The sequence below is a fragment of the Pinus tabuliformis genome, chromosome 7, assembly GCF_031772625.1.
Source record: "Pinus tabuliformis cultivar Carrire ecotype Pingquan chromosome 7, CPIR1, whole genome shotgun sequence".
NCBI lineage: Eukaryota > Viridiplantae > Streptophyta > Pinopsida > Pinales > Pinaceae > Pinus > Pinus tabuliformis.
In genome coordinates, this window is record NC_142293.1 from 941,623,004 (window position 1) to 941,637,452 (window position 14,449).

Consider the following 14,449-nt stretch of genomic DNA (forward strand, 5'->3'; position numbering starts at 1 on the left):
AACGCTCGATGACTGTTGGGATGATTCCACGATGGTTACTCCGCGAGTACCAAGACTTATTCTTGACCAAGATCACAGACTTAAAGGGGTTCGTTGGTGATTTAGGGATGATGAAGATCACCCTAAAACCCGATGCAAAGCCGGTTAAGCAGAGGCCTTACCGCTTGAATCTGAAGTACAAGGAAAAGGTCCGCATAGAACTAGACAAAATGCTCGCAGCTGGAATCATTGAGCCAGTGAAAGAATCCGATTGGGTATGCCCTATGGTAGTGCAAGAGAAGAAGCATAAGGGCGAGATAAGAATATGCGCGGACCTCCGGAAATTGAATGACGCCTGTGTGCATGACCCATTCCCGACTCCATTCACATATAAAGTATTGGAAAATGTAGGCAGACAAGAAGCATATTCTTTTACTGATGGGTTCTCATGGTACCACCAGATCAAAATCTCATTAGAAGACAGGAGCAAGACGACTTTCATGACTAAGTGGGGCTGCTTTCAATACACTGTTATGCCGTTTGTGTTAAAGAACGTGCCGACCATATTTTTGCGCATAGTTGTTGCAACATTCAAAGAGTATATCAAAAAATTCCTGGAGGTCTATCTGTATGATTGGACTGTATTTGGATTGGTTGAGCACCATGTAGCGAGCTTACGATTGATGTTGGATACTTGTCGATGACACCAAATCGCACTAAACTTCAATAAGTGTACGTTCCTGGTTGCCTTTGGGAACCTATTAGGACATGTGGTCTGCAAACATGGACTAATGGTAGATCCCGTGAAGATTGTAGTTATTTTGAATTTGGAAGCACCGCAAAGTGTTAAACAGTTGTGCGATACCCTAGGACATACAGGGTACTACAGGAAGTTCATAAAAAGCTATGCCTAGATCACCGCGCTAATGGAGAAACTATTGAAAAAGGATGTCATGTTTTGCTGGAATGATGATTTTATGAAGAGCCTGGGTGTACTAAAAGAGAAATTAGCCTCTGCCCCAATCCTGGTCTTCCCAAAATGGGAGGTGGAATTCCATGTCCATGTTGATGTGTCATGTATAGCGCTGGGAGTCGTGCTAACACAAGAGGGTGGAGAGGGCTTGGATCACCCTATCGTGTTCATAGGTCGCAGGTTGTCTAAAGCAAAAAATAACTATTCCACAACAGAATGTGAGGGGTTGGCTATGGTGTACGCGCTCCAAAAATACCAACACTATTTGCTAGGAGGACAGTTCAAGATGTATACAGACCATTCCGCGCTAAAATACTTGGTCAATAAGTGTGTGTTGGGGGGGCGCATATGCAGGTAGCTCTTATTGTTCCAAGAATATGACTTTGAGGTCATGGTGAAACCTGGACGCCTGAACGTGGGACCGGATCACTTGTCGCGTATTGAAATGGGAGAGGAACCTACTACTTTGGAGGAAGGATTACCTGATGCACAGAACTTTGTTGTACGTGTAGAGAACGAACATTCTGAAGATATAATCCCCTTTCTGACAACAGGGTTGTGCCGAAGGAATACTCCATCCAGCAGAAGAAGGAACTGGTGGTGCACGCGACCAATTTTTCTGTCATCACAGGGCACCTATACAAAATGGGCAATGATAAGATACTGCAAAGGTACGTACCTGAATATGAACGAAGTCAGATCCTCACGGAAGTGCATAGGGGCACTGCAGGAGGACACTATGCCGGATGAGTGATCGCGGAAATGATTCTCCGCGTAGGGTTGTGGTGGCCAACCCTTCATCAGGATTCAAAAGCATACTGTAAGGCCTGTGATATATGTCAAAGGATAGGTAAGCCATCGTCGAGGAACAAGATGCCTTTGAATCCACAAATGACGCTACAACCCTTCAAAAAGTGGGCAATCGACTTTGTAGGACCTATCAAACCTCAGGGAAAAATGGGCGCACAATACATTATCACTGTGACAGAGTACTTGACTCGTTGGGCGCAAGTGTAGCCTGTCAAAGACTGCACAGATGCCACAACTGTGAATTTTTTGTTTGAACACGTGTTGACTCGATTTGGCTGTCCGAAAATCTTAATGAGTGATCGCGGTACACATTTCCTGAACGAAACCATCAGCGTGCTAACAGAAGAGTTCTAGGTGTATCATCAGAAAAGCACACCGTATCACCCACAAGCCAATGGGACAATAGAAGCATTCAACAAAATATTGGAGACTGCGCTAACCAAAGTATGCAACATGCAGCAGAGTGATTGGGACCTGCGCATACCTGCAGTACTATGGGCTTATAGGACAACATGCAAGAAACTGACGGGACAGACACCTTTCCGGTTGGTTTATGGCATGGAAGCTGTCATGCCAATGGAGTATATTGTACCTAGTTTACACATAACAACGCTCACAGGTATGACGGACCACGAAGCCCTAGAAGAGAGGTTTTCACAGTTGGAAGAATTTGAGGAGGAACGATTCCTGGTTGGATTTCATCAGTAGGTGCAAAAGTAGTGTGAGAAGGCCTCACATCGCCATATTAAGTTGTGCAACTTCAAGGTAAATGATTTAGTGCTGCTGCATGACAGTAAGTTTGATAAATTCCAGGGAAAGTTCAAAATGCATTCGCTGGGACCATACGTTGTTAATGAGGTCACAAAAAGAGGCGTGGTACAACTAGTGAAACTAAATGGAGAGCCTTTCCCAGGTAAAGTGAATGGCAATAGATTAAATCCCTACACGGGTTGCCCGAATTTCTTACTAGCCGATAGAAGCACAGTGTTTGCGCTCCAAGGATCTAAAAGAAGGCGTAGGACTATAAACACATACAGGGGATAGAGGCACCGATGCAGAGAAGCACTTCCGACACAAAGGTCTCAGAACAACGTATGCAACAGATCCTTTTTAATGTTTTTAGTCTCGATTATTTTTTTTAATGTTTTTATTTTTTTTAATTAATTTTTTTTTACAATATTTTAAAACGTTTTTTTTTTAATTGATTTTAATGTGTTCTTTTAATGTTTTTTTTTTTTAATTTTAATTTTGATTTTAATGCTTTCATTTAATCAAAAAATAAATCTTAATGTTTATTTATTTTAATTCTTTTTTAATGTTTTTTATTTTATTGTAATGTATTATTTATTATTATCCAATTAAGTATTATTTATTTGTGTTTTATTATTTTGTTAATTAAAAAGAAAAAAACTTAAATTATGTATTTTTGAATTTTTTATTATTTTTATTATTATTATATAGATATTTTTAAATTTTTATTTTTTATAAGTTAATTTTGTTTTTTTTTTTCAATTTTTACACACACACACATATATATTTGTCTCTTTTATATATTTGTTATTTGGTCATGTTTTTTAAATTTTTGTGTTTTTGTTTTGTTTTAATTTTTGTTTTCTTTTGTGTTTTTCATATATATATATATATATATATCATGGTACATGTCGATCATTGATTAGCAACCCGATCTCATTATATGTTAATTTGATAGTTGATTTTAACGTTTTCGTTATAATGGATCAAATCCGCCCTCACAATGTGTTAATTTTATGATTCGTCTTTAAGTTTTTATTACAATGGGTTGAGTTGCATACACTGCGTGTCAATTTGATAGTTGATTTTAAAATTTTTGCTATAATGTGTTAAATTGTCTTAGGCTAAGATTTTAAAATTGTTATACTTCTAGTATTTAAAAAAAATATATTCTTGGTATAACGACTTTTTCACTCAGGTGTTATTTTTTAATGTTTTTTTAGCCATAATTTTTTTCCATAATACTATGGTTGAGATATGTTGAAAACTTAAGGTTTTTTGTAGTCATGATCTTGGGTTTTAATTCCATGGTTGAAACAATGTCAAAATTTTAAGGTTTTTTTAAGTCATGATATTTTATCTTTAATGCTTATGGCTGAAAACAATTATAAGTATTTTTTCTTTAAAACCATGGTTGAAAAATTGATGGAATTTTAAAACTTTTCAAATATGTAATATTTTATCTTTAATGTCATGCCTAGAAATCATTGGAATTTTAAGGTTTATTAGAGACATGATATTTTATCTTTAATGCCATGCCTGAAAATTGTTGAAATTTTAAGGTTTTTCAGAGTCATGATATTTTATCTTTAACGTCATTATTAAAAAAGTTGAAAATTTACCAAAAAATAAAAACGTTATTCCAACATTAACACTTTTCATTTTAAGGGTGTTTTTTGCACACAAAAAAATGATTTTATTGGCATTTACTGCCTTTTTAATTTTTTTTTTTAAATGTTGGAAATTTACCTCAAAAAAAATGTTATTCCAACATCAACACTTTTGTTTTCAAGTTGTTTTTCATGTGTTTTGGGGGTTTTTTTCTAGAGTTCTCGTTTTGAGTTTATAGTTCTCATTTGATTTACTTTGTTCTTGGTTTGATGCAGAGATATGCATTCTCTCCCACTTGGGTATGTCACGCAATCTCAATATTTCCTTTATGAAAATATGCGCTATATTAATGGCTTTGTGGGTGGACTTGAAAACCATAAAGTGACTTTCCTTGCTCAACTTTTCCACTACCACTATAATGGAATCATGTTGCTTAGATGTCCTTTGCAATCCTATGATGAAGGCCATAAATGTCAATTCCCACTTCTACTTGGGAATTGGAATTGATTGTAGATATCCCGTTGGGTGCTTGCATTCCACTTTGATATGTTTCCATTCTAGGGACCTCACATTATATTCAACAATATCCTTCGGCATTCCCAACCAATAATACATTTTCTATATGGCTATAATTTTATGATAAATAGGATGACCTGAATAAACTCTCTTATGAAACTTGTCCATTATGAGCTTCTTTTAGTCATTTACATAAGGTACATACCATCTGTCTTTAAACAACAACATATCATCATTAGTGAGCTTGTAATTCTTGCTCATTGATCCCTATGGTTCTTGTTGTAAGTATTCCTTCACATGCTATAAATGATCATCATGTATCAATGCCTCTTTGATCCTTTCTTTGATGCCAACTTCACAATTACTCATGGCTACCAAGTGAGCCACTTGTAGACTTCTACTAAGTGCATCTACCACTTTTTTCTCCTTAGTCTTAATATGCTTGATATGAAAATCGAATTCACTGATTAGAGCTAACCATCTAGATCACATTTCATTTAGTTTGAGCTGATCAAACAAGTATCTCGACCCTCAATGATCTGACATCAACATAAACTTTCTCCCAAGCAAGTAGTGCCTCCACCTCTTTAGTGTATGCATGATTTCTACTAGTTCCAAGTCATGGATGACAAAGTTATTTTCATGCTCATTTAGTTTTCTTGATTCATGATAGACTACATGTCCTTCTTGCATAAGGTTTCGACCTAGTCCTTCCTTATAAGCATTTGTACAGACTAAGAAGTCCATTTTTGGGGTATTCTATCCTCAAAATAGGTGCATGTGTGAGTAATTTCTTGAGTTGTTTGAAACTAGATGCACACTTTGATGTCCATTGAAATTTGAATTATTTCCTTTGTAAGGCTATGACTCAATGTCCAATCTTTGAAAAATCCCAAATGAACCGCCATTATTATTCGACCATTCCCATGAAGGATCTAACATCTGCAATATTTCGATGAGTGAGCCACTGCATTATGGCCTTAATATTTTTGAGGTCCACAACCGCTCGTTCCCTTGAAATGACATGCCCCAAGTATTGAACTTGTGATTGGATGAAGTCACATTTACTGAGATTGGCATACAGTTTGTGCTCCGTTAGCAATTGCAACACTGATTTTAAATGCTCTTCATGCTCTTCTCTTATTTTTTGAGTATGTCAGGATGTTATCCATAAAAACCAATACAATCTTGTCCAAATAAGAGCTGAGGTTATTGTTCATGAGGCACATAAACGTGGTTATGGAATTTGTGATCCCAAATGGAACCACCACAAATTTGCAATGCTCATATCTTGTCATGAACATTGTCTTGTGGATGTTTTCATCCTTAATTAAAACTTGACGGTGACCAAATATCAAATATATGTTAGAGAACACTGCATCTGCCCTCAACTGATTGAATAAATCATCAATTAGGGGAAACAAGTACTTGTTTTTCACGGTGGCTTTATTCAGCTTCCAGTAATCAATCCTCAACCGCAAAATGCCATCCTTCTTCTTCACAAACAACGTTGGGGTTCCCCAAGGAGACACACTAGGTCTAATATATCCCTTATCCAACATTTCTTTAGCCACAATTTTAATTCTACCAATTCTGACATGCTCATTCAATATAGAGCTTTTAGAACTAGCACTGCTCCGAGGACCAACTAATATGGGAGGATCCTAAAAGGCCTAAAATTCAAAGTTCCCAAAATTTGGTGAAAATAGTTCCATGTCAAAGAGCTTGACGAGAATATTTCAACGCAACTTGACTCACATCGATTAGATTCTGGATGCAAAAGCTATGGCAGTTTGAAGTCTGTGTCAAACAAAAAAAAGGATTTTGTAGGGTTGCCATTTGGTATCACCAAAAAACAACACATTGCAATAGGGATCTAACATGACAGGATAGTGGTAGACTTATGTGCCTTGACATGGCAGCTTGAAGGATCGACATGTGGCATGATGTGGTAGTTATGTGGCATCAAACTAGTAGGTTAAGTGGACCAATGGGAGTGTGCCACATGGCCCAATTAGAGGGTGCCATGTGGCACCTCAGGAAAATAACAAAATAATTGATCCATTTGGTGGTTAGAGTGGTGAGGTTTGAACCCTGACCTACATGGGGTAGGCCAATAGCTCCACCAATGAGCTACAGGCCTTTGTTGGAATATAAATGGACAATTCTATATTTAATGTTTTGTTGTAACTACGAGACAAAAATACAAAGCCCATGGGCTTGACCCTTGGACCTCCATGTAACCTCCACATAATTACTAACACACACTTGTGAATACAACATGATACCATTGGATGCACGTGGTCTGAGATTGGATAAGGCATACATTATATTAATATATGGTTATATGGTTTGGTGGAGTGTTGTTTTTATATATGTTACAAGAAAAAGGGGCATAGTGATTCAGATTGGATCATTATAATTTTTTTCATCCATCTCGATGCATTCGAAGTGGAAAAAGTGGAGGAATCATCTCATGGGACCATTTTTACCGCGGGATTTAGTTTGGTGAAATGAGGTCTAAAACCTTCCAGGAGTGTTTTAAGGCATCAAATGACGTTTTTTGGGGTTAAAAATTTTCCACTTTAGTGTGACAACTTTTCATGTTATTCTACACCCAGAGATCTTTCCAATGGCGCAAGAAGTGTGTCAATCATAGTCTGTATGCAAAATTTATGCCACTCAAAAGTTGACCTTGTTGTTTTCACACTTATAGTTCGGGAGGATGTAGCACCAACCCCATTATTCATGGAAAAGGGGCTAGCAACATATTTTTGATGTAAAATTCTCTAGAAGAGTCTATATTGTAACTCTAGTTAAGAGATGATGTAGTCAAACTTTATCACTAGTAGGTTATCAAGGTGTGTTATAACCGAGCCACTAGGAGGAAGAAACATTTCATTCTTTTGAGAGAATTTTGTTCCATATATGAAAAAATATATCCACGAGGGATAGGAGGTGGAGCACACGCAAAGGATTTATGCACTATAGTGTCCCATGGGCCACAAACATTACTTATTTGTACCTAAAACCTTATTTTCCAGATAGAGAAAGACAACGAAGCCACCTCACCTTCCAGCTGGGTTTTCTCCTGAAAGGGTTTCCCAAAGCATATTTTGCGTCTTATGTGTGTGTGTGTGTGTGAGTTTTTTTTTTTTTTTTTTCTAACCTTTTTGCATAATTTCCATTCACATGCATGCACTAATTACAATTAAATTTACAGATCCATAAGTTAAATAAAACTGTAATAGTGTAAAAATTCAGAATTTTAATATATTATTACTAGATCTATTGTGACAAACTATCCAGTGGAATATCCATGGCATTTTATGGATCATATGGTATTAAATAATGTTTCTTGGGTATTTTGTGGAGATTGCAGGGATCTAGATTGGTGTGGATGAAAATCATAAAACCCCAATTATGGTTGACGAATCTATAAACAAACCTCATGATCTTGTAGAGGTGAGGTTTATATGGTTGGAACAACAAGTCACAGATATCAACCGTAATGTAAGCCTCCTCATGGCGGCCTTGAATATAAGGTTGGGATATTTGGAGAATATGGGGGTTCGAATGCAGAGGACAAATCTAAATGAGGATCAGAAGATTGGGGAGAAACATAGAACCAGTCAAAAAAAGAATCCAAGAAAGATCAACCTGGTTCGAGTGCCGTGAATCAATCCTTGTTTAAAATGGAAGAAAAAGTTGATATCAAGCCATACCACAGTGATATTGAACTCTGAAGTTGAACCATTGGTTGCAGCAACCGGAAGTTTATTTCAACATCCATCAAATTGAACAAGGACAAAATCTCATTTATGTGGCTGAAATTGGAGGGTCGTGCACTAAGTTGGTGGCAGAGCCACACGAAAACCATGAGGTTGGAGGGGGAACCTCCAGTGACTAAGTGGGAATATTTCAAAACCCTCATTAAGTCACAGTTTTATCCTATTGGGTATGTGGAGGACTAGTGGATCTAGTGGCATTACTTCGGGGAAAATCCAGGCCAAAGCATGCAGGAGTACACCACAAAATTTAGGAAGATTGTTATAATGTTGGGTATATCTCCAAAGAACCTAGATTTCCTCCACAATTTTTTGGGGGGGTCTGCACCACCATTTGCATGGGAAAGTGATGATGTTGAAGCCCAAATTGGTGGATAAGGCTTGTGTACAGGCAAAATACCTGGAAAACATAGGTTTGAAAAGAGCGCAATCAAGTGGATTGAAGAAGAAGGAGCAACAAGAAAATTATAAGGAGGGGAAGAAGAAGCAAAAAGGGGGAAAATATAAAAAGATGACAGCCACAACACACCAGTGCAAAGATCCTAGAAACCATTGCAACATCGATGGCCATATAGAGGAAAAATGTTGGAAGTTGAATCTTGAGCTAAACAAGAAGAAATATAACAAGAAGAAAAATCTCATGGCCACCAATTCGAGCAACCAAGTTGAAAGAAACTTGGAAGTGGATGAGAGGATCTTTTGTACGTCATTGCAAAAGGAGGTGAATCCCTTCAGCAACATGAAGAAAACTAAATACCAAACTCTTCCATATAAAGATACAAGTCAAGAAGACAAATATTGATGCTTTGTTTGACTTAAGATCGCAAGTGAATCTCATTGCAGCAGAGTTGGTCAAGAAGTTGGGGCTGGAAGTTCATGATCATCCAAACCCATATCCACTGGGATGGGTAAATAAGGATGCAACACTAAAGGTAAAAAAACAGTGTGAAAATAGATTTTCTATCAGCATTGATTTTATTGATGAATTAGATCTAGATGTGGTTCCCTTTGATGTATGTGGAGTCGTGTTTGGGAGTCCATACATGTACATGTGAGATACAATATTTATGAGGAGATTCAATCAGTACTGACTCATCAAGGATGGAAAATCGTTCATCATCAACATGCATAAAGGAAAGTAAAAAATTTCACTACTAAGTGCCAACCAAGCCAAGAAATTGATTCGTTCTAGCAAGAAGTATGTTTTATTGTTTTTAAGAGAAATTTAGTCTTAAGAGGATTCAATAAGAGGTAATGCAACCTTGGAGAGGTGTACTAAGAAACATAAACAACAATTGGAGGAGTTTTTACATGCTTACAAGGATGTGTTCCAAGGGCCCAAAGGGTTACCACCTAGGAGAGAAGCGGAACATAAGATCCAACTATTTCCAGACTCCACATTACAAAAATTGGGTTGTACATGCAATCTATTATAGAAGCAAGTGAGGTGAAGAAACAGTTGCAGCAATTGCTCTAACAATGTGTCATTTGACCGAGTACATCACCATGTGGGTCACCCACCATCATTGTGCCAAAGAAGTATGGGACTTGGTGGATGTGTATAGATTATAGGGCATTGAATAAAATCACACTTAAGAACAAATACCCCCTACCCAGGATATATGATATACTAGATCAGTTGCAGTAAGAAAAGTACTTCACCAAGATGGATTTGAACTTTGGATATCACCAAGTTTGAGTCAAAGAAGAAGATACATGGAAGATTGCCTTCAAAACCAAGAAAGGTTTGTATGAGTGGTTAGTTATGCCATTTGGCCTATGTAATGCACCAATTCATTTTATGAGATTAATGAATGATGTATTGTGCCATTTTATAGATTCATTTTTTATTGTCTATTTGGATGATATATTGTTATATAATTCTACTTGGGAGAAGCATATTTCACATTTGACATTGGTGCTGGAAGAATTAAAGAAGTACTAGTTTCTAGAAAATCTTAAGAAATGCGAGTTTGTGCAACAATCCTTGGTGTATTTGTGGTATGTCATCAGTGGAGGAGGACTGAAGATAGATCCTTCCAAGATGGAGGCCATCATGAAATGGTTGGTGCCTACTAATGTTTCTTAGGTTAGGAGTTTCATTGGAGTAGCACATTACCTAAGGAAATTCATAGCCCCATTTTCAGTGATAGCAATGCCGCTCCACGCCATAACAACAAGTGGCAAGATTTTCCAGTGGGGGAAAGGTCAACAAAAGGTTTTCGAGGAGCTAAAGAACAATTTTAGTCAAGAACTAATTCTGGCATTACCAGACTTGCAATGACCCTTTGAAGTGGAGATAGATTCATGGGGCAGTTCTTAACTACCCTACCTATGACAAAGAGCTATATGCCATGGTGCAGCTTTGAAGAAATGGAAGCACTATATGATGTGAAGGGATACAATAATCCACACAGACCACCAACAGTTACAATACTTGAGGGCCCAAAGTAAGCTACAACGGATTAGGCATTACAAGTGGATGGGGTTTTTACAACAGTTTCATTTGGTGATTAAGTATAAGAAGGGAAACACAAATAAGTTGGCTGACATGCTTTCAAAGCCACCCATCTCAAAGATCACAACTTTGGGGACTCTTATGCACATGGAGCCATTCACCCATGGTTCATACAGAGAGGCCTATTCAAAGGATGAGGACTTCAAGGAGGTGTATCAGCAGTTGCAAAGTCAGGGTCATGTGCACAATAGAAAAAACAACATTGAATACCATCTCTAGGATGGGTTACTCTACATGTTGGATAAGCTATATGTTCCTAAAGGTGACCCAGTGCAGCCAATTAGAGAGGTTCAGAGGTGTGTGTATTGGACAAGGTGCAAGAGTAGGGAGCTAGTTTCATAAGAGGATGCATGCTTTGTTGTACCAACAAGCCTAGCAATAGGAAACGGGGTCTATATCATCCCTTAATTGTACCTACTCTTCCTTGGAAAAGAATTTCCATGGAATTTCTATGAGGTTTACTGACAACCAAGAAGGGGCATGACTACTTGTTCGTGGTAGTTTTGAGGTTCAACAAGATGTGTGTTCTGATTCCCCATAAAAAGACCATCAACGGAAAAAAAGCAACAATTTTTTTCTTTGGACATGTCTGGGTGCACTTTGGGATATCAAGGATCAACTTTTCATACAGGGATACAAGATTTCTTAGTGCATTATGGAATACATTGTGGGAGAAGATGGGCACAAAGTTGAATAGATCTATAACATTCCATCCACATATAGATGGGAAAAAAAAAATAGTCAATAAGACTTTGGTGCAGCTTCTGAGGGGATACAACCAGAATCAGTCGAAGACCTGAGATGAAAATTTGGTACATATACAACATTCTTACAATAGAGAAATCCACACTTCTACAGGAAAGTCCCCATTCGAGAAATATTTTGGATATTTTCCACCTTCACATTTGGATATTGTATATGGGCAACAAGGAGGAATGAGGTAAGATCTTACATGAGATGTTTTAACCACTGGAAATTTTATAGAGAAGGCCAGGAAGATCCATCTACAGGTACAAGACATGCTGCAGAAGTCGCAGGATAAGTATAAGGCTAGGCACCATCAACATAGAACAGAGAAATTGTTTAAGGTGGGAGACAAAATATGGCTACAATTAAACAAGAAGAGGTTGCAGGGGGTTGGTAAGAAAATCAAGGCTCTGAGGTATGGCCCCTTTGAGATATTAGAAAAGGTGGGTGATAATGCTTATCGACTTAGTTTACCACCGTATATGCGCATTTACTCATTTGTGAATGTAGAGAATTTGAAACTCTATGAGCCTTCCATGCTAGATCAGGAAGAGGAACATGTACTACCTTCTATGGAGGATTTGGCACCAGACACTCAGGAAGAGTTGATAGAAGAATTTTTTCAGAATAGGTCCAAACTACAAGACAGGGGAAGCATGACCTTTGGCAGATTGGGTTGAAGGGACAACTTGTAGGCAAAGTCAAATGGTACACCAGAGAGAAGGTGGAGGAAAAATTTCCTCACGTCATTCAGTAACAAATTTTGGGGACCAAAAGCCTAAGAAAATGGGGAGGTGTGATACAGATTGGATCATTATATTATTAGTCATCCATATCGATGAATTTGGAGTGGAAAAAGAATCAACTCATGGGACCATTTTTACCAACGGGACCCATTTTTGGCAAAACGAGGTTTGAAACCTTCGAGGAGCATTTTGAGGCATCAAATGGTGTTTTTTTGGGGTAAAGATTTGTCATTTGGTATAAAAAAATCCATGCTATTCTACACACAGATATCCTTCCAGCGATGCAAGACGTGCGTCAATCAAAGTCTGTATGAAAGAGTTATGCCACTCAGAAGTTTACCTTCATGTTTGCATATATATTGTTCAGGAGGATGTCGCATTAGCCCCCATTGTTCATGGAAAAGGAGATATCCACATTTTTTGATTTAAAAGACTCTAGAAGAATCTATATTGTAACTCTAGTTAAGAGTTGATGTAGTCAAACTTAACCACTAGTAGGCTATCGAGCTGTGTTATAACTAGGCCACTAGGAGGAGGAGGAATTACATTCTTTCGAGAGCATTTTGTTCCATAGCTAAGCAAAGACAGCCAGGAGAGATGTGAGGTAGAGAACATAGAGAGGATTTTTGCGCTATAGCAACCCATGAAACACAAACATTACTTCTTTGTACCTGCAAATTTATTTTCCAAACAGAGAAAGAGAGCAAAGTGACCTAACCTTCCAACTGGGTTTTCTCTTGAAAGGGTTTCCCAGATCATATTTTTTTCCTTATGTGTGTGTGAGAGAGAATCTATCTTTCTCTATTTTTCTTCATAATTTCCATTCGCATGCATACACTAATTATAATTAAATTTACAGATCCAGAAGTTTAATAAAACTATAATATTGTAAAAATTTAGAATTTTAATATATTATTATTAATTCTATTGTGACGAGCTGTCCAATGGAATATCCATGGTAGTTTACAGATCATATAGTTACAATGTATTACGCCACAACCATGTTTCAAATTGGACAACCATACGAACAAACATAATAATAATATGCCATTTTTGTATGGTTATAACCATATGTTATATTTGGTTTCGTTGGTTGGAATGGGTGCTATTTTTATATATGTGGTTAAAACAGTGGGGCACAATGTTCGAGGGCTTAACCTTGGGGTTGTGGAGCCCCAATGCTCTAAATATGTAAAAGGATTACCAATGCACCAAAAGGCCTTAGGTGTTAGAAATTCTACATATTTGACACCTCTTATTAATTGTTTATGCCTGTTTATTTTTGTATAGAAGGAAATTTTAGAGCTTAATTTTGTAACAACCAAAAGGAGGTTTTTGGTGGTATTTTAGAGGCCACTTCCTAGTAGTAGAGAGCTCATTTTTGTAGTATAATTGGAGGTATTTTTTGATGTAATAAATCATTTTAATGCTTATCATCTTAATTGATAAAGAAGCCACTCTCTTAGAGGTACGACTTGGAGATGTAGTCCACATTGGATGAACTTTGCTATCAACTGGTTGTTGTGTTTCTCTTCTCAATCTTCTACATTTCAATTCAATTGCAGTTTCATTTAAGTCTTTCATACTTGATTTAAGTTAATTACTTGTTTAAGTTTTATTATTCATTCTTGAACATTTTTACAAGTGAAGTCACCTTAAAAGATCCTAGATCATCAACTCAATAGAGAAGTTTATTTCCCTTATGGGTGGGGAATTTTTTTTTTTTTTTCTTTCATAAATACATCACTAAACTACTCTAAAACAGGGTGATCTTTTATTTTGGGCTTGCTTCATTTTTCCACACTGGTCACTTGGACCACATACAGGGCACATTCGTGTCAGTTTCACTTATTTAATTGCAACGCGGAGATCTTCCTGACAAGGATAGGTTTCCTCACTCTTTGAACTATTCCTTCTTCACCTTCATCATTGTAGCATTCTAGTGACTTTATATAGAAAACCACCTTAGTTCGATGGGATGCAAGTCAATCCATGCCTATGACCACATCAT